General features: G+C 41.6%; 1 pseudogene; it reads right to left on the bottom strand.

Moving 5' to 3' along the window:
* LOC122427990 lies at nucleotides 1–27,289 on the bottom strand (annotated as a pseudogene).

Here is a 27,289-nt window from a genome sequence, read left to right as displayed (position 1 = left end):
TTACTCAACAGAACCAATAGCAGCAATAACTGAACCCCTATAAAATTATATTTGGTACACACCTTTGAATTGTCTCAATATCTACAGCATCAGTTCCTGCTTCCAAGCTCAGGGATACTGGGAGTTCTTTTATAATATAATATTTGCCTACCAGTATCTTTGTGGAGTTGAACCACAAAGCTACAAAAATATGTTTTAGAAGAATTTTTGTGCAACTTTACTTTCAGTGAGACTTATACAGAGTCACATCTATTCTGTTTGAACAACATGTAGCATGTCTGTAACGATGTCAAATTTACAACTCATACAGATTCCCCACAATCCTGTATCTGTGTGGGAAGTGTGGAAAGACTAGAAGCTGTGGCAGAGGTTGTCATGACAGATGAGATGGGCTGGCTTACTAGATAAATTCAATCCTCTGAAATGACAATCTGAGTTGCCCATGAGTGTGTTTGCAACTGTAAGAGAGACTGTACCTTGGATGTTTGTAACCAACAACTTCAACGCTCTTTCAAGGTGTATCAAAGGCAACTTGCCATCCATCAAACAAATCTCACTTCCTATGAATTAACAGGGAGGCAGAGCTGTTCTTTTTCCTTTGTGTGGGCACAAAAGGTCACCAAAATGAAACTTTGCTAACGTAAGTTTTCCATCATAGGAGATTCCTCCAGTCATAGTGAGAACCCTTATAATGTTCTTGAACCCTTATAATGTGTGGTTATATACACGAGGTCTTAATAATTTATAGATTTGATATTTTCAGTTGGTCCCCAAATTATCCATCCAGTTGCAGAATTTCGATATGCTGTGGCATGAAGATAATAAAAAACAACTCATTGTAAATTGCATATCACTTCATGCATCTCTCCAAGGATTACTCTGTACTCATATTCAGTCTCTGCTTCCCCAGTGTACTGTTTTGTGTTACATCAGCAAGAATTTCTACGGATCTTGACAAATCTTTAGAGAATTCTTTGGCATAATATATCATCTGCTTTCTGGAGGTATAGGTTGAAATGAGCACCCTTTTTTTCATTTTCTTTTTGGTGACCTTGAAGTTTGAATGTTCCAGAGAATGAGCTGTTCCATTATTCTTATTTTCATATCAAATTCCAACATTAATCCAGACTAATGGTGCATATGACAATCCAGAGTTTCCAGAGGCCACTCTGAGTTCATTTTCCAAACATGTTACTTATGTTTCAGGAACATTCAGAGCAACTTGTATAGTGGTTTGTGTATTTCTTAACCCGTTGTCTCTGAGTTATAATGACAACCCACTGGCCCATCTAATCAGGACCCTCTCAATGAAACCCCACCGCCACTACCACACCATGGGCATCAGCATGACTTAGACATCCACTTCTCCCATCTCTTCTCAATGTCTTTTAACTTCTGTTTTATTTTTTCAATCTCTTTTCCTCTTTGCTGAATATTGAGTAGTTCTTCAGTTCTTTCTTCCAGTTCATTAATACTCTTTTCCATTGTATCTAATGGTGTACCCATCCACTTAGTTTTTCTAGTTTCATTTACTATATGTGTTTCTTTTCACCCAGGAGTTTTATTTGGTTCTTTTGTAAGATTCACTTGGTCAAATTCTATAATTTCTGTAACTTGTTGTACTTCAAATATTATCATTTCTTTATTAAGAGAATCAATCTGCTTATTTTATATTTCTTAATTTATAATTCTAGTATCATCTATTCTTGTAGCTATAATCTTGTCATTTGTTATTGATCTTGTTCTTGTTACTTATTCCAATGACTTGTTTCCTCTTGCAGTTGTTTTTTTTTTTACTTTAAAAAATTTATTCCTATTGTGTTTTTATAATTTTTATATTTCAGTTAGTTTGTAATTACCTGAGGAAACTATTTGAGGTCTTGATTTAAGAATATTTATCCAGAAACTTGTTATGAATCTTGAATCACTTTAAGTTAAATTCTAAAGCTGAGTATTGTGGGACCACAATTCTAGTTTCTGGCTCTAAACCATCATGAAGACCACTTGTGAACAGCAATTTTCAAGACAGACTCTATCCAGTGGTGAGCTTGAGATAAGAAAATTTCTTTACTGTTTTCTTTTGTGGGTTATGTTTTCTTCTTTTGGTTTACATTTGCATTAAAAATGTCAACTTCTGTGTCCTGAACTACTTAAGATGGATCTTTTTCTGTCTTCATCTGGTCTAATATCTAGGCATTGTATCACCAACCCTGCTTGATGCCAATTAAAATAAAGACTCTAGGCCACCAGTGATAAGGTAATAATCACACAGGATCCATTGCTTCAGGATGGTTGGTTACCTCTGAAGATTTGCACTTTCTTGCATTTTTAACCTCTGATGATTTCCATCATTTTCCTGATAGCATAAGCATTTTAACATCTTTTATCCATGCATTTTTAGATGTTGTGAGCCAAGGAGATTCCTTGTGATATTTATTCTTTAATACTTTGGGAAGTAGAAATTTGAGCACTATTCTTAGGTACTCTAATTTACAAGGTTTCTGTTGTAAGGTAAGTTATATTGAGGAACTGATATAGTCCTCATCACTCTCCTACCCACACCACCAGATAAAAATCCTCTAGACACATCAGACTCAAACACTTGAGCTATTAGGGCCAAGTTGCCATTTTACCCCATTACAGCAAGACTGCTGCCCCAGTGCAACACTAGATAACTTCTTTCAGTAGAAGGTAGACAGAACATAAAGTAAGGAGGGACAGTGTCTGGGTTATGGATGGGCACCCAGCATGAATTGCTTATTTTGAGTTTCACAATAACCTAATGAAATTAGTAGCATTGCTTTCATTTTATAAGAAAATTGAACCTCAACAACATTAAGCAATTCATCTGAAGGATACAGAAGGAGTGAAATGTTCTGAAAGATCACCCAGGCACATCTTCCTAGAACAGGCCTTCAGAAGACCTGAGGGTTAACCATTTACTTACTTATCCACTCATTTGTGGATTTGTTCAAGAAACCCTTCTTCCTTTTTAAAAAAAATTTTATTGGGGTAAAGTTGATTTAAAGAAACTTTTCTTGAGAACTTGCCACGTGTATGACATTGTGCTAGACACTGACCTACAAAAATAAGACAAAGAGTTTACATTTTGCATTCTCATATAGGAAGGCTCAGAAATGACTTGATATATGACTGGGGTTATGAGACCATTGGGAAGGGTGTCACCCTGGAGACTGGCTCATGTGTAGTTTGGAATGGAAAAGGGAAGATGGTTCCTGATCAAAATGGGTGGTGAAGTAGAGGTAGGAACTTCAACAACAAGTAAAGGAGCAGTCTTTCTTGTTTCAGGAGCTGACTTCTTTCCTTTTTCTAAAAAGAGGAATATTAGAACTCAAAACAATTGTCTTTAAGAAGGATTTATTCTTTCTAGTTACCAGGTGCAAAGCTATCTCAGTACAGGACTGGCTCACTTGCTAGATGGGATAGATCAGTAATGGTTTGGTTATCCAGCTTGTGGTCTTTTCTAAAATTGAAACATCACACAGGAAAAGACTTGTCTAGTACAACTGCTTATAATTGCACATTCCTCTTGATCACATAAGTCCTTATATCAGGAGCTCTAATCCAATTTTCTTAGACTCCATCTCCCTACTGGCCAACACAGGTTCCTTGCTGGGTCTTGCAAAATTAAGCTATAAGCTTTTCTTCCACCAAGAGTTCGAATCTAAGCACAGATGTCAGAGTTAATCCCATTACCTTTAGGCACTCTTAACCCCCCTAGAAAAGTAAATTTGTCTTGCTGCCTTTTTTTTTTTTTTTTTATGATGAGGAATTCTCCTGTACTCAACAAGTTTCTTCACATTGTTGGTTACACTTAATTGGGTTTATCTTTGTCTAAAACGACATGATGGACAGGCCTTTTGGCAAGTGTTCTGTGTTTATTTCTAAGGCTTAAAATGTGGGTCATAGACACTGCTAAAGACTAACTATCCGCTGGGAATCTTTATCCCACTCTACCTGTTTATTCTAAAAACAAAACTGTCATCAATGACCCTGGAAAACAGAACCTGGAACTTTACGGATGTTGTACCAGTTACATGATATTACAGCTAAACCGAGTATGCCCAGTGGTGTTAATTGGGGTCATCTTCCAACATACTTTTGAGGTCTGTGATTGCTACCTCTGTAATCGAAGTCTCTTAAATGCTGCCTACTTATCAGTAGTTCAAACTGACCCTTGGTCTTTTAGATAAGTCACTTAGCATCAGAGTTGGGCATTTAATTTGAAATTGGGGTCTTTCCTAACTAAACTTTTGTTGAGTGATGGCCCGTATATCTGTAATTCTTGGCAGTACACTTTGGACAGGACAGAAAAGTTTGTTTCACATCCTGACTGGAATACTTTGTAAATGTGTAACCTTGGGCAAGTTACTCAAACTCCATTAGAGTTTCTTTATCCACAAAATTGGGACAATAATGTTCATCTCAAATATTTTTTGTGAGGAATAAGCGAAATAATGTATATAAAAATTTAGCATAGGACATGACTTAGAGTAAGCACTCAATAAATAGAAATTGTTCTGATTTCCTTACTAATTAAGGGCATGATGTCCACAGTTTTGACAAGAATGGGTTGCCAATTATTGCCAAGAAGAGGGAAGCTACAGATTTACACTCAAGATGGTAGGAAGAGCAAAAGTGTCCAAGTTGGTAAACAGATTTTATACACTCATCTCTGCCCAGGCTTTGGCAAATAATATTGCAAGAAATGTGAAACAAAGGGGAGGACTGCAGAAAGTGGAGTAGATTGAAATCATACAGCAGGTTTGCAGTCTGTTACCAAAGCCTGGGCCCATCATTCCTCATTATGTCTACTGCCTGCAGCTCCTCTTTGCTTCCCAGTCTAGGATTCCTGAGACCACTTTGCATGCTAGGCATTAGGTCTTAAAGCACCTAGGGGAGTTATATTGGGTGTGGTGGTGAAGGAGATGTGCTGAAGTGACTAAAAGAAGAGTCCAGCTACATTAGCGTGCCAGGGGCTTTGCTGGGAGCCTAGGAAACCATGGCCATGCCCATCTCTTCCTCAGTTTGTGTACCACAGGCCAGTGGATGAGAAAAGCAAGGCAATGCCACTGTGGAGCAGTGAGCGCCATGCCGGTTTCAGCATAGGGTTCTAGAAGCCACAGCTAGCCCTCCTGGACATCAGAGGTAGGGATGCCAATGCTGAGAAATAAAGGTGTAAATAAGTAAGTAAGTAAGTAAGTAAAGTCGCTCAGTCGTGTCCAACTCTTTGCGACCCCATGGACTGTAGCCTACCAGGCTCCTCTGTCCATGGGATTTTCCAGGCAAGAGTACTGGAGGGAGTGAACCAAAAGACAGACGTGTGTGCACGTGCATGGACCTGCCCCTGTGCGCTTAGTGGGATGTAGGGGAGGGCAGGAATGTTCAAAGGAGATGAGAGATGGAGCGTTTGGAAGGTGCTCCTGGTACGAAGATACAACTCGTGTGGCACTTGGAGGGGCAGGCATATTAGAGGAACTGTCTGCCAACTGCTGTTGGTGCCTCTCCGTGTCTTGTGTGGGACTCGGTCAGCTAGGGGAGATTCCTAAGTCATGTGGAGGGTCCTCTGCTCTGAGGATGCTGCTGTGGAGACAAATGCCTTCTTCCCAGCTTCTCTTTGATCTTCCTTGTTTCCTTCTTCCAGTCCTCTCCATCTCCTCCCAGAGTGTTTCTACTGAAATCCTAGGCTTTGTCCTGGAGTTCTGCAGCTTGTGGAGCTTTCAGGGAGCAGATTCTCAGGGGTGAGGTCAGGAAGGGAACCACCACCTTCCCGTCAAACTGCACCCGTGCATTGGGCAGGGACAGTTGCTGTCTGAGTTTGCTGTCATGTCCAGCCCATTTTGGCCCTCTTCCTAATCCCTGGGACCTCTTTGCCGGCTTCCCTCTAAGAGAAGCTGGTTCTTTCAGCTCCTAGTTTGGAAAAGAAAGCATAGTCCTTTCTTCCTGCATCCCAGTTCTGTCTCAACTCCTGACGGAAGCTGTTTTACATTCCCCTGAACCCTGATTAGGAAAAGTATTCATCACCCACTATTCACAGAAATCTCTCTGCTACAATAGTCAGCCTCCCTCCTTTCTCTCTCTCTCTCTGTTTGTGTGTGAATACACACACACACACACACACACTCATTTAATCCTTCAAGAAATCATGTGAAGTAAATGTGATCATATCCACTTTTTGCAAATAAGAATATTGAGGATCAAAGGTATGATTTGTCTAAGATCACCAGCTAGTGAGTAGCAGAGAATCCATGTCAGGTCTGATTCAAAAGCCCCTGAGTTTTCTTTTGTGTTTTTAAAAATTTTTTTCTGATTATGAAATATTTATGTAGAAAAACCCAAATAATACCAAAAAAAAAAAAAGATGCAGCCTCTTATATTCTTACATCTTAACTCACTATTGACATTTTATGTATTTACCCTGTTTTTATCTTATGCAGTTTTAAATAAATGTTTATAAAATTGGCTCATATGTATGAAAGTATATATTATTCCAACTTAATTGGGGTATAACTGACACATAATACTGTTAGTTTAAGGTGTACAATGTGATGATTTGATACACGTACATTGTGAAATGAATGTCACAGTAGAATTATTAGCACATCTATCTCACAAAACTATCATTTTTTTGTGGTGACTATTTCTAAGCTCTACTTTCTTAGCAACTTCAAGTATGCAGTATAGTGTTGTTAATTGTAGTCATGGTGTGCATTACATCCCCAGAACTTGTTCATTGTATAAATGAAAGTTTATATCCTTTTACCAAAATTTCCCCATTTAACCTAACCCTCACCCCTGGTAGTCACTATTCTAATCTATTTGACTTTTTAAATTCCATATATAAGCAATCTCAAACAGTATTTGTCGCCCTCTGTCTGACTTATTTCACTGAACATAGTATGCATAAATATATTATACATGTACAGTACACATGGGTTTCCCTGGTGGCTCAGATGGTATCTTTACCATCTGTAATTACCATCTGCCTGCAATACAGGAGACCTGGGTTTGATCCCTGGGTTGGGAAGATCCCCTGGAGAAAGGAATGGCTACCTACTCCAGTATTCTTGCCTGGATAATTCCATGGGCAGAGGAGACTGGCAGTCTACTGTCTATGTCGGACACTATATAACTTTCTACAACAAATTAATTTCGAGTTAAATTATACCTATTCAGACTTTTATCAGAATTATATAAACTGAATCTCTTTTAACAATAACTTGGTAAAAATATTTGCCACTTGTTTGTTGATAAACGATTCCATCACCGTTTAGATTGATAGTTTTTGAATTCCTACCAAATTATTTTTCAAATGTGTAATGATCTGTTAATATTTGCTAATTTCCTTATTTTTAGAGCAAGTGTTGGGTTGGCAACATGGACCAATCTAGTCTGTCATCTGTTTTGGTAAACAGAATTTTATCAGGACACAGCCATACATTTTTATTTATGTATTGCCTATGCTGCTTTGTATTTATCTATTGCTTTGTATTTATGTATTGCCTATGGAAGATTTGGGCTTCCCTAGTGGCTCAGATGGTAAAGAATCTGCCTGCAATGCAGGAGACCTGGGTCTATCCATGGGCCTGGAAGATCCCCTGGAGGAGGGCATGGCAACCCACACCAGTATTCTTGCCTGGAGAATTCCATGGACAGAGGAGCCTGGTGGGTGACTGAGTGACTAACACCATGCCTGCTTTGTGCCTTTCTGTCAAGTTACGTGATGGTGACAAAAACAGTATGATCTGTAACACCTAAAAAACTTCACCATCTGGATCTTTACAAAAAAGTCTTGCCACCCTGCTCTAGCAAATAGACTCCTGTATTGTCAATCTCCTATTCCCTTTATCTTGGATTTTTAATACTCTTCCTGTAAGTCTTGAGTGGATTTTTTTCCTGCTGCTCAGAGAGAGATGTATCTGGACTAGGTGTGTGTCACTAAGTGGGATGCAGGGATTTCTCTCAGTTGTCCTTGTTGATCACTAGCCTTCTGGTTGAGTCCTTCTCAGATTTATAGAACACTGATTGCACATTCAATTCCTAATCCTCTGTATCCAGCTGGGGCTAGTGTAACCTGGCTCTGGAGTTCCAAGAGAGAATTTTCTGTCTTCCATCCACAGTTTTCTCTGTTACAAATCATTAATAAAATCATTGGCTCCTCTATTACTTTTGAAAGGCAATAATACAGTTATCCCTTGAACAATGCAAGGGTTGGGGTGTCCACCCCTGTGCAGTCGAAAATCAACATGTCCCTTTACAGTCAGCCCTCTGTAATCATGAATCATGTAATACGAGGCACATATTTACTGGGAAAAAATCTGCATATATAAATGGACCCTTGCAATTCAAAGCCATGTTGTTCAAGGATCAACTACATAATATAATCTTTAAAAGCACAAATTCTGTAATCAGATTGTCTGGTTAAAATCGCAAGTCTACCACTTACTAACAATGTGGATTTGGGTAAATTATTTTTTCTTTGTTCCAATTTCTCATCATCTGAGATTATGAGAAATCTTAGGGATTATGCTATTACCTTTCTCACAAGTGTTGTGAACAAGACAGCTAGTGCTCACTGGGATATCCAGGAGCTCCTTGACATTTTCCAGGTGTCTGCTGAGATTGAGGCCATGTGACCAATTCTGGCCAATGGCCTGGGAGTGGAAGTGTCATGAATCACTGCCAGGCTGGGGCAGGTAGGAGCCGGTTTGCCTTTGCATTCTCTCTTCCTCTACCAGGCTGCCCTTAAGTAGTATCACAAGACGGAAGGAGTCGGAATCTTTGAGCTACCAAGTGGAGGATGATCTCTATTTACTCAAATCCAACTTTGCATAAACAACAAATAAACTTAGGTTATGCTAACTATGATGATTTGGGGATTATCTGTTTCATTTTACCACAGCACAGTTTATACCAATACAGGGTTGTTCTAAACACCGATTAATACATAAAAAGCACTTGGATTAATGCCTAGATTATTAAGGGCTATAAAAATGTTTTCCTTCTCCCCCTCCTCTTCTTCTTTTTAAAAGAACCAGAATTCTTAGCATGGATCTTTTTTTTTCACTTACAGCTTTACCACTCTATTCGCTATTCTACTTATGATGAACCAGCCTCATATGGAAGCATTTAACACACACACACACACACACACACACACACACACACCATCTTGTCTTAAGGAAGTTAATAGTCTACAAGTAGGGCCAGAAACTTGGAAATAGAGTAAGATAAGAAAGAGTTCTCTATTTCAAAAGACAGCAACCCACATATGAAGTTCTGCTTAGACAGTGTGTCTTCAAGCAAGAGAAAGAAATCTATGTGTCTTAGGACTTTCCTCAGGTTGCTAGGGCTGTTGTTTTGTGAGGGAAAGCACGAGCAGGCTATCATTTTGTTTACTCAGTACACTTCCATTTGCCTTACAGTTAGGAAAAATTTCTCCCAGACTCTGCAATAGGGTGATTGTATCTTTCAGTGTTAATAATTTTCATCTTTTTCTAAGTCTCCAATGGTTCTTTTTTAAACCATCAAGTCTTGTTTTCAACCTCCATCCAGTCATCTCTCTTACTCAAATTATACTCAGGCTATACATTCTCAATGAAGTTATTTTAATTCCAAACCTATTTGCTTTGATTGCTCTTTAATTAGTTGGAGGATGGAACACCAGAAGAAGAGCTTTGATTAAAAGAGTAGCTGTATATGGGAAAAGAATCTTTAAAGAGAGTGAATATATGTATATGTGTAACTGATTCACTTTGCTATACACCTAAAACTAACACAACATTGTAAATCAACTATACTCCAAAAAAGAAAGAAACTCTGAAAATATAAGAAGGGAGTGGCTCAAGTTCAGGATTCTTTGTCCCGCATAGTGTTACTTTATTTCAAATAGCAAGTCATCCTTGGTTTCTTCTCTGATGTATCAAGTGTGCATAATCTAACTTCCCCATTCTTAGTATAGTGGCACTCTACTGTTCACAATCTACATCCTGAGCCCCAGTGTAGTCTTTCCATGTTTTGGACTCGTAGATCTAAGAACATGTAAATGGGCTAAACATGTAAACACTAAACAGATTTAGTCGAATAAGTAGGTAGCAAATCATGAAGGGACTTTAGCACAAAATGTGGGTCTTTGCATTGTAGAGGATGTGGTAACTTGATACAATATGCATTTACGAAGGGTGATCCTGGTAGGAAACAAGGAAGGAAATAAAGAAGATGAGGCTTGAAAAGGTGTGAATAGAAATGTGGGTGTAGCCCAAGAGCATTTGGTTTACCCCCTCACCCTTCAGAGAATGGAGAAGAAATACGAACTGTTGTCAGGAAGGCAAAAATGATGCACTTGGTGTCTGGTTGAAGAAAACAGGTAGGATGATGCCAGTTTTCTGGCTTGAATCACTATCACTGTGAGTCCTGGTGTCTCTTATTCATCAAAATTCAACTGACAAGAGGAAAAGATTTTTGGAGAAGAAGGTAACTTATTTTGCATGTGTTGTGTTTGAGATATCTTGGGAATATTCTGTTGAGACGTCTGAAAGGCATTTGGATATGTAGACCCAGAACTCAGGCGTTTGGGTATATAGGTAACTAGAATAGAGAGGAGGAGGGAAACAGTGTCAGGTGACCATTAACTTCGGGGAGATGTCTGAGAGATGGCCGTGCTGCAGGAGAACCCTGAGGGGTGTGAATAAGCAACAGGGATCCGAGAAAGAACAGCAGTGTTACTGAAGGGTAACTTTAGTCTGCTGTGCCCAAAACACTCCGGGGTTTCCTGGAGATTCTAAAGGGGGAAGAATCTTAAGTGAGAGGAAGCAGGATCCTAATGTTCAGTCCATGGGGACTTTAGAGCCAGCAAAAGATGACATATTAACTTTCTCTCATTAGCCCCTGTATGCAGAATGCTTTATGCATTCATCCCTCAGGGGTTACCTTATTATTCAGTAACAGAAAAGCCTCAGACTTTCCTCTTCAAAGCATTATTGGCCTTTTACTTCTTTCATTCATGCAGAGCCCAGGGTCGCATATGGGGGTAGCAGCTTGTGGAAGTAGCAGGGACTCTAGAAACTTTCAATTCTAGATTTAAATTTTGGGTAGTAACTTACTAGCTAGAATACACGGGTAAAACTGCTTTGCTTCACTGAACCTCTCTTTTCTTATCACTTCACATACTCTTGAGGTAAAATAAGGTAATATAAAGACATTTGACACAGCTAGTTTTCCCTATCTTTGTTTTAACTGATGATGTTTTAATAGTGCTTTTATGCTTTAATGTCAGCAGCTCAGTCAAAGACCTTTCTCAGTAAAGAGCACCTTTGTGCCAATACCTTTCACTGAGGTCTGAGAACCTGACCCTCATTTTACTGCATGTTGGTTTTAAGCTTTCAAGGTGTGTCCCTGATAGGTTCTGACTATCTAGATAGGGTCTTCTTTCACTTTGATGAAATTCCAGCAAACCATTCTTCAACAAAAATACTCCCTCCCATCGCCTATTAATGTGGCCCGTGGAAACTGCAGTCGAGTTCTCTTATAGTTCAGTCTTGTCTGACACGGTTTTCTTTGTTTGAACCCCATGAATGGAGACACTGCTGCTTCTCTGTCTGTCCATGAAGGCCGCAACTACCTTATTTATCTCCTTGAGGTTTGTGATCGCAAATTCCTATTTACCCACTACAGTCCTTGATTTTTTTTAACGAATCAATTTATTTTAACTGAAGAATAATTGCTTTACAATATTGTGATTATTTTTGCCATACATTGACATGAATCAGCCACGGGTATCCATGTGTCCACCCGCCCGCCATCCTGAAGCCTTTCCCAACCTCCCTCCCCACCATATCCCTCCGCATTGTCCCAGAGCCCTGGCTTTGAATGCCCTGCTTCATGCATCGAACTTGCACTGGTCATCTAGTTTATATATGTTAAGACACATGTTTCAATGCTATTCTCTCAAATCATCCCACCCTCGCCTTCTCCCACAGAGTCCAAAAGTCTGTTCTTGTACATCTGTGTCTCTTTTGCGACCCTAAATGTAGGATGGTCTTTACTTCATAAACCATAGTCCTTCGCCTGGGGAAGCATGTGGATTCCTCTAGTTGTGTAAATGGTCCAGCCATTTTACTGAAATGTTCAAATATCCCTCGGCTATCTGAAGTTAGAGGTTCCTATGAAAGCTTTGCTAAGCTGAAATAGCTTAAAGTGAAGAAGCAATTACCTGAGGGCATGTCTTGCTAACAGAAGCATAAAATAAATGAAGATGAAGCACAGAAGCTGACAGACACAGTTCAAAGGTATGAAGACTGATGCCGAGTGTAGTTCCCAGGAAGGAGCTTGGAGGTATCCTCCCTCCGCTCAGGTGCATGCTTCCTCTGTAACGGTTGCTATAAGACCAACACTAAATGCTATTTTCATTTTTTGTCTTTCTATGTGATAGCAAAAACCTCTTCAGATTCCTTTTGGTTAGATAAAACAGGTACTAATGTAAATCTTTCATAACAGCTAGGTGGAGTAAAGTGAACTCTCGAAAAGGACGGGCTGCTTGGACCTGATAAAAGACTGGGCTCTGTCCATCAACATACTTGTGATCCTGGCTTGGTTATGGCTGCCATGGGAAAAGTAATCTTCCAGACTTTCTGAAATGAATTTTAGAGTGTCTTATTCTAGATTCTTAAACTAAGCATCTCCTTCTCTTTGTCATTGTTAGCCTGGGACCCAGGGCATTGAGTACATTTGGAAAAGCTGACCCACAGTCCCTGACCTTGGATTGCAGAGGTATCTTCAAGGTGAAGCTTCTGTGTTAGAGGATTTCCAAAGCAATCTTGAAAGACCCTTCTCTCTTGACCAGCCTTTTTGGTTTTTCAGGAAAATAAGCCATACCACAGCCTTTCTCCCCCATACCATTGTTTGTTAATTCTTTATCCCTTTCAAGAGTTAAATGCGCAATGTTTTATAGCCTGACGTAGGCCCATGTCAGGCTATGCAGTACTGTTTCCTTTCAACTACCTTCAGGAAAATAACCCAAGATATCACTCTCATGAGGCATCTTTTCTTATAAGTCCTGTCGTTCTAAATTACTTTAAAGTTAGAAACTATGGAAGATTATTTTACAATTCTGTGAATAGCATTTTAGCTTACTGAGAGGCTTTTAAACATAATCATGGCTTCCTTTTTTATCTCTAGAATTACCGTTCTGTTTTCTGAAGTTACTTTAAGGATCATCTTTCAGAAAGAAAACAACTTGACATATACACCACTTCTGAGCCTGTTTATCCAGAGTGGAGAGTGAGAACAATAATAGGCATGAAAAACAATTTCATGGGTGTTAAGCTGTGGCTCCAGGTTTCACCTTCAAGGAATCAGTGTCTCCGCTGCTGCCTCTGGGGGAAGACAAGACATGAGATGGAATATTGCTGAATTTGCTTTCTGAAGAAATATTTAGAAACACCTACTCTTCACTTTGCATCTTTTCACTGGTGCACCTGATTAAACATCTTTAAAAGTGACTGCAAAGTAAAAAAGCCACCACAATAAAGACCAGATGTAAATGTGCCTACTGGAAAAGGGAGCAAATTGAGGTGGGAGCTTGGCGTGTGGGTATGACTAGAAAAGGGACGATAAATGGGGCAGCCAGAGATATGTCTCAGGAGAAGGCTGCGGAGATCATTCTGGAAACTTCCTCAGTCTCTGGTCTATGCCAGAAAGGTTCAGGCTGAGCCAAGAGCTCATAAATATCTCTGGTCAGTGAGTTAGTCATTTAATGAATAAGGAAACGATGCACGAGCTTCAAGGTTAAAGGTTAACAGGCAGGGTTTCAAAAACAATTTCATTAAGTAGACACTAATAGATTGCAACTTACATGTTCCCACATTAAAACAAAAAATATACCTTTGAAATTTTTCTTCTAACCATCAACACTACCAAGAGTCATTAATTTTTTTAATATACCTAATATGCAAAGTGCCTTGTTAATACATTATGTAATCATTAAATATTAAATAAACTTTGGAAGTTAAATCAGTGAAATAAGGCTTTAAAAAGGTTGTTCTAGTTGGAGAAATATTGCAAGATTTTTAAATCTTTAAATTACTTCTCAGATAGTCTTAATTCTCTCCATTTTAAAGAAATAAATATTTGAAATTATAAAAAAGAAACAATAAACTGGTTCAACTGAATGAATCTATCCTGGATTCAAAATTATAAAATAGGTAAGAGTGAGAGACTGAGGATAGCTGAAACTTTAAGAAAGAAATAAAAGAGCCATATTGTATGTAGGATGTAGTAAATATGAGGAAGTTAGCTGTGTATACATTGATCTTCCTGAGCAGACAGTGGTTCTGTAGATAGTCATTCAGGGAAGGACCTTGAATTCATCTTTCTGTTTCTCATTGTGCATTAATTCAATAAATAGGTGTTGAATTCAACTCAGTGTCACACTGGCATTATGGTTATACACTGGGTTTGCAGAAAAAAATCAGTGAAATTTTTTATAGCATATTGAATCATAGTATTTGAATTATAGTATTTGAATCAATACACTTAAGCTCTAGACTCTGTGCTGTGGATCCTCACTTTACTACTCCATGTTGGCACCGTACAAAGAACGGAATAATGTTGGAAAAAGATGCTATAAACTTTCTAGATAGGAAACATTTCATTCCATCTGGAAATTTCAGGGAAGACCTTCTAAAGGAGGTATAATGTGAGCTGAAAGACCAGTTGGATTTCATCAGGTGGGGAAGAAAGAGATCATGAAGAGTGAGGTGGGTTTGCATAGATGAGTAGAGGAGATGTGAAGGATGTTTTGGATAACAAGAAGTAAAGGGAAAGAACATGGAAGAAAATAAGCTCAAGGCAATTTTGGAAAATAGTGGACAGATTAGTCTGGCTGAAGAAGACAAATGTTGTACTGATATAGGAGATAAACTTGAAAAGATACAGATGATGGTGGAATGAACTTGATCTCTGAAGACAGTGAGAAGCTATTGAAAACTTTAAGGCTAGTAAACCACATAAGTAGAAAATCTTCCTGGCTTCCTCTAGACCAAAAATGGACCTCAAGACTTGGAATCCTATCTTGCCCAATGACTGAATTTAGTTAGAAGTTAAGCTCAAATATAGAGCTTGACTTTCAAGGGTCTCAGATCTCAGTTATACAATTATGCTATTTTGTTTGCTTTCCTTTTTTATGTGAAAACACTATTTCAGGTCCCAAGAAGATATTAATGATTAAAAGAAAAATAGTGTTATCCTCATGGAGCTAACAATCTAGAGGGAGAAAATATAATGCACAGGATGAAATAAATAAAGAAAATGTGTGAATATTTTGAATATATTGCATATCTGAAAGTTGCTAAGAGAATAGATTTTAAAAGTTCTCATTGCAAGAAAAAAATTATTTTTAACCATGTAAGATGATGGATGTTAACTAGATTTATAGTGTTGATCATTTGGCAGTATGTACAAATATCAACTCATTATGTTGTATACCTGAAACTAATATTATATATCAGTTATAGCTAAATTTTTGAAAAAGAATGAATCACATAAATGTGCACATTTGTGCACTAAGTTTCTGGACAATGGCACAGACTTAAAAGACTCTTAGTAAGAATTCTTAGTAAGAATCCCCATTCAACAGACCTTAAGGGAAAGTCCATTCTATCGACTATAGTAAATGTTATATATATAACATATGCTATATGTATATATATATAATATATATGAATATTAGCTAATGATAAAAGGAAAGGATAAAAATAAAAAGGAGAGGGAGACAGGAAAAATTAGAGTATTGAATTTTGGATAGGATTTCCAAGGAAAACTTGTCTAAGAAGGTGACTCAAGTAAATATTTGAAGGAGTTGAGGATGAAACCGTGTGGATATTTGGAGAAAGAGCTTTTGTGGGGAGGGAAGAGCAAGTGCAAAGGCCCTGGAGTGGGGGCATGCCTGGAATATATGAGGAAAGAAGTGGAAGGAGAAAGGATGTGATTAACAGGAGGTAAAGTGAGTGATAACACTTCAACACTGTGGTGTTGGAGGAAGACTCTTCAGAGTCCCTTGGACTGCAAGGAGATCCAACCAGTCCATCCTAAAGGAGATCAGTCCTGAATATTCACTGGAAGGACTGATGTTGAAGCTGAAACTCCAATACTTTGGCCACCTGGTTGGAAGAACTGACTCATTTGAAAAGACCCTGATGCTGGGAAAGAATGAAGGCTGGAGGAGAAGGGGATGACAGAGGATGAGATGGTTGGATGGCATCACCATGGGTGATGCACATGGGTTTGGGTAAATTTTGGGAGTTGGTGATGGACAGGGAAGCCTGGCATGCTGCAGTCCATGGGGCCACAAAGAGTCAGACACGACTGAGCGACTGGACTGAACTGAACTGAAAGTGAGTGAGGTGGCCTTCCTAGGTGGCACTAACGGTAAAGAATTTGCCTGCCAATGCAGGAGATTATGTCTGCAGGAAATGCAGGTTCAATCCCTGGATTGAGAAATCCCCTGGAAGAGGGCATGGCAACCCACTCTAGTATCCTTGCCTAGAGAATCCCATGGACAGAGAAGCCTGGCAGGCTACAGTCCATCGGGTCACAAAGAGTTGGACATGACTGAGCGACTTAGCACTCACACAAAGTATGTGAGATAAGTGAGAGATAGATCACATGGCCCACATAGGTCACAGCAAGGATTTAGCTTTTACTCTGGGGCCACTGTATTCTATGAGCAGAGGACTGACATGATCTATTAAAATTTCAGTGGAATCGGTGTGGCTCATGTGTTGAGAATAAGCCATGAGGATGAGCTTGAGGTAGGAGACAACAGCAGAAGCAGGAAGACCTGTTAGGAATAGGGTGGCAGCAGGAGAGAGGGTATTCAGTTTTGAATGTATTTTAAGGTGGAGTGTATATAATTTTCTTTTGGACAAAATATGGAGGAAGAGAAAGAGAGGAGTCAGGAACAGCATGGTGGATATGCCTGAGTGACTAGATTCTGGGAGGAATTGTTTTCTTTTTGATAGCAGCGGAAGGCAAGCCGTCAAGGGCTTAGTCATAGATGGGATAGGCTGGCGAGTTCTAGTAAACATCCAAGTAAAAATATCAGCTGTGAACGAAGATAGATATAAGATCTGGGGCACAGGAAAGGGGTTTAGCCTAGACACACACACACTGGATCATAGCACATGGATGGTATTAAAGCCATAAACTAGATAAGATCATCTAAGCGGAAAGAGGGCTTCCCTTCCCTTGTAGCTCAGTTGGTAAAGAATCTGCCTGCAGTGCAGGAGACCCGGGTTCGATCCCTGGGTTGGGAAGATCCCCTGGAGAAGGAAATGGCAACCCACTACAGTATCCTTGCCTGGAAAATCTCATGGACAGAGGAGCCTGGTGGGCCGCACTCCATGGGGTCGCAAAGAGTTGGGCACGACTGAGCGACTAACACTTACTTACTTATTTACTTAGGGGGAAAGAAGCGCTCCAAGTACTGATCCCTGGGTATTGAACATTCAGAAGCAGGGAGGGTGGGAGGGCAGGGAGAACCAGCAAAAGAATCCAAGAAGGAAGACTTTTAAGATGGGAAGAGAACAAAGTGAGTGTGATGTCTTAGAAACCAGGGCAAGAAAGGGTTTCAAGGAGAAGAATGTTATCAACTGAGTCAAATGCTGCTGATAGGGAAAGTCAGATGAGGCCTGAGAAAGGAGGCCCTGACTTAGCTACATGGGCCTAAGTTGGGATATGTAGCAAAGAAGAGCAGCAAAGGTCCAAAGTAGAGTGCAGCTGAGTGCTTGGAGAGGCTGACCCTGACTATTCTGTTTTAGTTAACGTCATTCTCGTGGCCTGGTGTTTTCTTAGGTGGGTACCTGGTGGGAAAAAGGCCCCTTTTTAAAAAGTGCTTCCGTGGTCTTTTGCCTGTGCGTGGATTTTATCATGTGTTCATTTGTGGATTCAAGTGGATTTTTTTTTTTTTTGCCAGAAGACATATTGATGGAAGCCTCCTTTGGGCAAAGGCATGGTGCTAACTGGTGTGCTGGGTTGAGAGGTTAGAGGAAATTCAGAGAAATAGGAGAAGTAATTCCAGTGGCTCCATCACACTTCCTTTGTCATTCATCCTGGAAACAAGGCTCACTGTGGTGTCATTCATCCTGGAAACAAGAGGTAACTAGGTTGCCTCACACCCATCCAAGAGCGGGCAGGTGACCTAGGCTTAGCCAATCAGAAGGCTGCTTCTCCTCGGCTGCAGTGATTGGTTCAAGGGCCAGCAACCACGCCACACCAAAAGCTCCACCGTCTAGCACCTGCATCCAATAGCATAGCAGGCTTGGGGAGGACTGTGCTGTGAGTGGCAGAAATGGGGAAGTTTTCAGCTTCCCCAAGAGGCCCCAAACTGGCAGGGTACGGAAGGCAGGTGGCTGTGTGCTCTCCAGAGGACAAATGGCAATCTCCAGAAGCAAGTGGGAAGCTGTGACTGCAGGGAGATCATTGGCCAAAGGGCACGTCCCACCGGGAACCTCCCTTTCCGACGTGGCCCCCCTCAGCTGACTCTTGGTACTTGGTCGGACCGACCTCAGGAGCGGCCTGGCTGTTTTGCATTATCAGCATGTATTACAAAGCCACATGATAAATGACGGCCTGTTTCCTCACTTCTGTTTTCGAGGGCACCACAAAAGGACATCACACTCAACAGTCATGCTGGACCAGAACTCCCTCCGCCCCCACTGTCCCACTGCGCCCCCTCTGCCCACCTCCCCACCACATGAGTAAGATTCTCCCCCAAGCGTGACTGATCACAGGAATGGCAGGACTCCAGCTGAAGCTGGGGAGAGAGGAAGGATGGGCACTGGGATTAAAGTGGATGGAAAAGTTAAAAGAGTGAGAATTTTTATTTTTGCAACGTGCCCCTCTGCTAACCATTATTTCAAAGCTTCCTGAATGGAAGCGAATCAGGAAACAGCAGTGGGATTAATAAAATCATACTGGAGAACAGCTGGGGATAGCATCGGTGATCATTAATAACACCACTATTGTGGTCATACACACACTTGGCTTATATCTTTTTTTCCTCCCAATGTCCCCAAATTTATTTATTCTTTTTTGGACAATCAGAGTGTAATTCAAAAAGTTAAGTGACTTGCCCAAGGTCATCCACACTGGATCAAAACAGGGCAAGAATTAAAATTATGTTCTTGTAATGTCGTTCCTTCACCCCTCCACACTGGATGTGCTTAGCTTTCCTGGCTGTGCCCTTCTGCCCCCTCTGCCTGGGGCGGTTCAGCTCATTTTAAGTCTCAGTGAACAAGGCGAACAATGTTACTTTCAACACTAAGCCTGAAGATGAATGTCCTAGAACGAATCCCCATTGCTTTTTCTGGCGATTGACCTGGTTGACCTGGCCTGAAAATTGCCTTAAGCAAAAGCATTTCAGACCTTAAAGAATTTATTTTCTTTTGTTCTCCTCTCTTTTCTTTGTGGCAGGGACTTTTGTCCACCTAGTTCTCAGTTTTTAAAGAAAATATCCGTTGACCTTAACTTCTTTTTCTGTTCATGTGCTCATTCATTCATTCATCAACTACATTTATAAAGCGTAAATATTTATTGAGCACTTACTATGAACCATGCCAAGTTCTCGAAGGGCAGTGGCCCAATCCAGTTAGGGGGTTAGGACATCTTTCCTTGGGCAAGGACAGATTAGCTGGGACTTGAAGGATGACTGGGGTTTAATCAGGCTAAGATGGAGCTGAAAGAAAATCCCAGGACAGCAGGTACATACAGCTGAAGGCAGTAGGAAGCAGGGCCCCTCAGAGAAGTGCCCAGGTGTTCAGTTAGCAAGAAGGAGGACTTTGAGAGATAGACTCTAGAAGCATAAAGTCTGTTGAGGGGTATGGACTTTCTCCCAAGAATCATGGGAAACTAGGAAGGTTTTAAATACACAAGCTTCTAGCTCCATCTCTTTCTTCTCCCTTCATCCTAGAACTCTAATGGATATGAGAGAAAAATCAAGTCTTTTTTTTTTTTTAATTTATTTTTTCAGTGGGTTTTGTCATACATTGACATGAATCAGCAATAGATTACACGTATTCCCCATCCCGATCCCCCCTCCCACTTCCCTCTCCACCCGATTCCTCTGGGTCTTCCCAGTGCACCAGGCCCGAGCACTTGTCTCATGCATCCCACCTGGGCTGGTGACCTGTTTCACCATAGATAATATACATGCTGTTCTTTCGCAACATCCCACCCTCACCTTCTCCCAAGTCTTTTTATTTTAAAAGATACCTGAGTTCCCAGGCCCTGGCCACTCCCATGCCTCCTTAACTGTGTGTGTGAATCCCTACTCCCCGGGCCTTCCCATTACAGTAAGAGAGGAGGGGGCAGTCCTAGGGTATGGGTCATCCCTTGGTGAGATCTAATTTCAAGAGTGGCGCTAAACAGAAAATGGTTAAGAGAACCCCAGTGACTAAGGCAACGCAGAGAAGGGGATTAGGGGACAAACACAGCTGGGGAGGAACAATCCTAAAATTCTGTGATCCAGGGCCAAATTCCACAAGTGCTTCAAAAAGCGCCTACCAGGCCACACTTGTAACTGTGCGGGGAATCAGCACAACGACCCTCCTGTCTCCTGCTGACTTGTTTTGGGTGTGCCCTTGAGATTCCAGCCCCGATTCTCCACTCAGGGAGTGGAATCTTGGAACGTGCTCCCTTTTTAAACCTCCGACCTTGCCTGTTCACCCATGCACACCCCAATTCCACAGAACTGCCTGTGATGAAACCATTTTCATCACTGCTCCCGCAGCTTCAAAGCCATTCCCTCTGCTGCCCACGGAGAGTAACTGTCTTGTCTGGGGCCTCCCTGGGATTGGAAGAGAGGGAAAGGAACCTTACTGTTCACCAAGCATAATGATCCTACCTTTGCTCTGGCTGCTTGGATGCTTCCTCAAGACACCTACCTCCCATGGAGTCTCTGCTTATCTATTACCTTCTTACTCAGGTCCTCTCTGTCTTATTTAACACCACCCACCTGCTCCATACTTCTTATCCTACTTTCCTTTTACCTTTTTCTACACATCTGTCTTAGAATACACTAATTTATTTATGTACTATGCTTATTGTTTATTGTCTGTTTTATCCAACTAGAATGCAAGCTCACAAGGGCATGGGCGTGTCCCAAGCTCACATAGCATTGCTTGAGTGTGGTGAGTGTTCACTGAGTGGATGAATATTCTGCCAGCAGGATGATGCGTTGTTTCCTCCATTATTAGTTTCATGCTTTGTTGGCAGTGGACACTGATGTCATGCAAGAGGTTATGTACAGGCAACATCTCCCCTCCAGGGTTCTCGGAGGTACCTCACATTCAGTCAGTTTTCCTTTGACATGTAGGAATGAGACAAAGGATAAGAAATCAGTCTCTGATAGGCACCGAGCATCAAGGGGGAAAGGTTTGACACCCACAGGCAGATATACAAACCAATGCTTTTAAAACAGGGGCAGGTGTTATGAGCCCTGAGAAATGTCCGTTGGTACGAACTCTCATGAAGTCAGGAGGTGGCAGGCCAGCAAACAGTGACCACACTCCAATCAACAAGGTCAGCGAAGAATTTACATGCAGGAAGTCATCTATTTTTAATATTGCAATTGCTTTCCTGTTTTCCTTTATTCGGTATGTTACCGCAGGAGCCCCATTCCAAGAGTTTTGTTTGAATGCTTTCCTCTCCTATTTTTCTTTTTTAAATTTGGATGCAACCTGGTATTTCCAGAGAGCAAATGTTCTCCTATTATTTAAAGAAAACCAGGAGGAGTCCGGGTCATCTGTCAGGCTGAACAATGCTGGCCTGATGTAGAGAGTGAGGGTCACAAAGGTTGGAGATGCTTAAGGGTCAGGCTGAAAGTGATCTCTCTTGGGGGGATGGTGTGAAAGAAGGGCTGGGTGAGCCAACCCAATGAAGCAGGAGGTTTCTTGCCAAATTGGCAGCACTTGAAGTGAGTCCCCAGTATTCCAACCCCCACTCCTGTCCTACCTCACCACACCCCCATAGAGCAAGAGGGAGACATTCCTTTCATACCCAAAACACTCCAAGCCCCTCTTGGATGTATTTTCCTGGCCAATTATCTGTTATTCAGCTGAGATTTTGTAGACTTTGTATTTTCCAAGCACCAAAATTGCAAAGTTTCCCAACTATTTGATTATAACTCTGCAATCAACTCTGTTTGCTTTATTCTTTCATTAGCCCTTCACAGTGCCATGATCGGAACAGAGGCAAAGGCAATCAAGAGATTTTTCTGAACACAGATTCTTTTCTTTTTGCCACACAATGCAGCATGTGGAACTTCCCTGACCAAGGGCCAAACCCCGGCCCCCTGCAGCAGAAGCAGAGAGTCTTATCCAGTGGATCACCAGGGAAGTCCCAGAACACAGATTCTTTATTGTAATGCAATTAACGTTGAGCTACATCTGTGCCAGACTAATGCAGTTCACTGGGTCCTAAGTGTCCCAAATGGTCTTCCCTTTGTGGCTGAAGCACTTGAATTTGAGTTGATGGACTGTTGGTCATTCTTGGAGTTTACTCCTGGGTCTTTCATCGACCCCTCTGGCCTGGTTATTTCAGCTCTGCTCAAATAGTCTCAGGGAAGGCACTTCCCTCTCTGAGTAGCAGCCCTGGACTTCCTGCCCTGACCATGCAGATGTTTCCATAATTTCTCCTGGAAATCTTGATGGTCCCGTGCCCCTTGCAAGTCCTAGGTTATGCCCACCCCCTCTTTCTATGTCCCCCGTTTGGGATCTCTAAGTCATATTCGGATGTCCAGTTGGGGCTCCTTTTTGCTGGTAGCACAGCTCTACCTATTTTTCTTGTGACTTCAGCAGACTCTTAAGGGAAATGTTTTTATAGAACAGAAAGGTGTTAAGTGCACTCACCTTTCACAAAGACATGGCAACTAAGAAACAACCCTGAATTTTTTGTATTCAGAATGATTCCAAACATTCACCCATGAATGCAAATGGAATTTTGCAGTGAGCGAGGCTAATGCCATATTAGAAAAGAGAACCTGTCAAATTTAAGTAATTCATTACTGATCAGAGCAGAAGTCCAACAAAGAACTCTCCCTACCAGTACCATCTCCAGATCTGGAGTTATGTTTTAGGGAAACAAGGCTTTCCACCTTGTAAGAGTCAAGCTAATAGTCCCTTGTTCTAGACACTCACTTCTGTCGTCTCTGACATCCATATGCTTTGAAAAAGCGATTGTATTATTTGAGCCAAAATTGGCTTATCCTGTACCTTGTTCAACAAATAATATAGGGGAGAATACATATAATAAAATATAGGCCTAAAATTGAGTAACAGGGCCAGAGAAATGTAAATTATAACAAATGCAGAGTAAAGATGAGGGAACTCGAAAAATCTTATCAAGTTACCACAGTTGAGCAGTACATTTGCCTCAGAGCTCCCTGACGGCCAAGGCAAAGAAAGAAATGTGGTCAGCGGTGTGCTTGCGAAGTCACTTCAGTTATGTTGACTCTGCCATCCTATGGACTGTAGCCTCCCAGACTCCTTCGCTGTGGCATTCCCCAGGCAAGAATATTAGAGTAGGTTGCCATGCCCTTCTCCAGGGCATCTTCCTGACCCAGGGATCGAACCTGTGTCTCCCCTGCATTAGTAGGCAGGTTCCTTACCACTAGCACCACCTGGGAAGAACTGTGGTCATTTACACAGATGCTTTTATCCACTAGGGGAAAAAAATATATACCCTTTCCTCAGGAAGCAAAGCTTTTTGATTTTAGCTTTGAAGGATTTGTCTCATGGAAGGCTTCAGCACTTTCATAAAGTTAGCTATTTCAGGATATATCTGTGAAGTGAAATCTTGGATAGGATGCAGAGTTTCTCTGAGCAGCAGTTTTTCATCATGTCCAATCCATTTTAGGGGGCCCATCGCCCATGCCTGGACAGAGCTAAAGATGAATCATTTCAATAAATGTATTTAAAGATTTCATGTGTGAAGCACAAATATTCAATGCATGATACTTGTATTTAAGATTGTCATAAAATGTGAACAACAAGCTGTTAGGTAGATTCATTTTCCAAAGAAATTTCCCATCCCTTTTTGATGTAATTGTGTAAAGAGGCTGGATCTGTATATATCTGAAACTACTCCTTAATGACCATATTTACACCCCCAGGATTTTTCCTGACTGACTTGGTAAGGAATGTGTCAGTCCGTAAACTAACCTGTCTGGCCAAGGGTACAATACTCTCTGCAGGCCAGACTGGGGCTGGAGTGGGATCATTGTCTCTCAGGTGAGGTGTGGATTCTGCCACCCAAACCAAAGCCACAAATGTCTACTCCCCGGTTTTCCCTTCTTCACACAGGTCCCCTCTTTGCTAGCCTGGATAATTTAGTTTCTTCTGAGATCCTCGCAACCCAGATTCAGTTGCTATCTCTAACTGAGCTCCGGAAGACACAGAAGACATACAACATTCACTTTTCCTAGTGTTGGAAGAGAAACAGTTAATCGTGAGGAAGCAATTGTTCTGCTCCCTTTTCTGGCTAAAGCAACTTAATTTGCAAAATATTTCCTATCACCTCACTGCTGTTACCCAGGGAGCTAGGTGGAAAGCCTCCAGTATTTGTGTAATTCTTTAAATCCTGCCCTCCTATTAGCCACAAACCCTGCTTGGGTCACTTGACCCCAGAAAAGCAAGACTGAAAAACAGGACATCCACACCAAGAGCCTCACTGAGAAAACTTCATCAGCTCTTGATATGAATTCCGGCCTAAGTCGGAGGAGCGCTCTCACGCCTATCCTGGTGCGGCTGGAGGGCCGCGTCTTTGACGTACGTTCTTTTTCTTCTCCTGACCTGGACCGGATGTCCGCTCTTATTCCGTGTCACACTCCAATTGTGGGAGGGCGGGCAGCTGGATGACTCTCATCCGGGGAGATACACCTCTCCACTCAGACCACACAGTGCTGTCCTCTCTATCAGTCCGGGGAACGTAGGAACAGGGGCATGTGCCTGCTTGCTTGGTTGCTCAGTCATGTCCGACTCTTTGCGACTCCATGGGCGGTAGCCTGACAGATTCCTCTGGCAGGGCAAGGACTCCATGTAGTGATCACTTGTCCATGGAATTCTCCAGGCAGGAATACTGGAATGGGTGGCCATTCCCATCTCCAGGGGATCTTCCTGACCCAGGAATCGAACCTGGGTCTCCTGCGTTGGAGGCGGATTCTTTACCAGCTGAGCCAGGAACGGGGGCACAGGTGGTGTGAAATAATACTACTTAAACATCATTTTTTGTCCTGAAGCCAGTCTGCAGTGCACATGGAATGTCATCACTGCAATGCATGCTTGTGCTGTGTTAGCCACTGAACACATTATGTGTATGTACAGTGTACAAAACAGACTTACCCGCCTAAGTCTAGTAGGTTACGAATCACTTTTCCCTCATCTCCAAAAATCAGTTGAAAATATTCCCTGAAGATATCCATTTTGAACCTCAAATTCAACATGTCTCAGAGACTTTGCTATGACCAAAACTTCAGAATCATCTTTGTCATCTCCATTTCCTGTTCTCCATCTAATTATGTATCAATCTGCTTACCCACCTGTCCTCCCCTCAGAAAACATCTCCTGAGCTCCTCGCACTGGGCAAGGCCCTGAGTATTAGATGGGGAGGAAGAGCAGACAAGGTCTCTCCCTCATGAAGGCTCCCATCCAATAGAGAAGACAGGTGTTACTCAACTCATCAGAGACACAAATAATGAATTATAACCAGGACAAATGCTAAAAAGAGAAGTAAGCTCAGTTGATGCGTATTTCACAAGAAGCATCCTGAGTTTATTTTTCACTTTTAAGTTTATTTTTTCTTTCCCTTCACCAGGCCATACACCTTGAGCAGGATTTATAATCTCATGTCCAGATCTCTGCAGTAAACCTTCCGTTCTCTTCCTCTACTCAGCACGATATGAGGACTCCTCACTGCCGACACACTTGGGACCTTTCTGCCTGGGTGTCTCATTCTTTAATGGTCCTTACTATTTGACCCGGTCACCATTGTTCTCGCTCCAAATTCTACCACTCTCTAAGATCTAAAATATGCAAATGAACTTATTTACAAAACAGAAGTAGACTCACAGACATAGAACACAAACATGGTTACCAAAGGGGAAGGGGGGAGAGGGATAAATTCGAAGTTTAGGATTAAAATATACACATTGCTGTATATGGAGTAGAAAACCAATGAGAACCTACTGTATAACTCAGGGGACTATACTCAATATCTTGTAATTGATAACCAAAAAGACACTAAAAATGCATAGAATGTGTATATATGTGTGTATATATATATATGGGCTTCCTGGCTAGCTCAGCTGGTAAAGAATCCACTTGCAATGCAGGAGACCCTGGTTTGATTACTGGGTCAGGAAGTTCCCCTGGAGAAGGGATAGGCTGCCCACTCCAGAATTCTTGGAGTGGCTCAGATGGTAAAGAATCTGTCTGCAATGCGGGAGACCTGGGATCGACCCCTGGGTTGGGAAGAACCTCTGGAGGAGGGCATGGCAACCCGCTCCAGTTTATTCTTGCCTGGAGAATCCCCATGGACAGAGGAGCCTGGCGGGCTACAGTCCATGAGGTCACAAAGAGTCGGACATGACTGAGCGACTAAGCACAGCACAGCACATACATGAATCATTTTGCTTCTACCTGAAACTGACACATTTTAATCAGCTGTGTTTCAATAAAACTTTTTCAAAAAAGACCCAGCGGAAGTGTGACCCCGTCATCTCTAGCCAGAATTGGACTCCTCCATCTCCCTCCAAGGTGCAGTCCTTGTCCTCGTCACTTTGGTGGCACATCTTACACACCACAGTCACGTGTGTGTATCCTCTCACCCATGTGTGTGCAAATGCCTGCAGGACACGGACTCCGTGTAGTGATCACTTGTCATAATTTTGGCTGCACCAGCCTCTGAAATCCCTTTCCATGTTTTGGGAATTGAGTGTTTGTTAAAGACTCAACCCACATCCTACAACAGAAGTTCCTAGGCATTCGTGTTCCCAGGCATCTTCGTTGTTAGGGTTCAGACAAGTGACTGTGTTTTTCCAAATGAAGAGGTAATGATGCCGAGCAGCAAGGATATCAAAGACGCTCTCTGGTGGAGGCTGCAGCCCTGCCGTGGTGATGTGCTGCTGACATCTTCCAGTGCCCATCATGATGCAGTCAATGGTGACAATTTCCTTACCAGATTGGGTCTGTGAAATGACTTTAGGGTTTGTCCCCAT

The sequence above is a fragment of the Cervus canadensis genome, chromosome 26 (genome assembly GCF_019320065.1).
Source record: "Cervus canadensis isolate Bull #8, Minnesota chromosome 26, ASM1932006v1, whole genome shotgun sequence".
In the NCBI taxonomy this organism is placed as follows: domain Eukaryota; kingdom Metazoa; phylum Chordata; class Mammalia; order Artiodactyla; family Cervidae; genus Cervus; species Cervus canadensis.
Note: the sequence above shows the minus strand (reverse complement) of the source record. Positions and strands in the feature narration are given on the sequence as shown.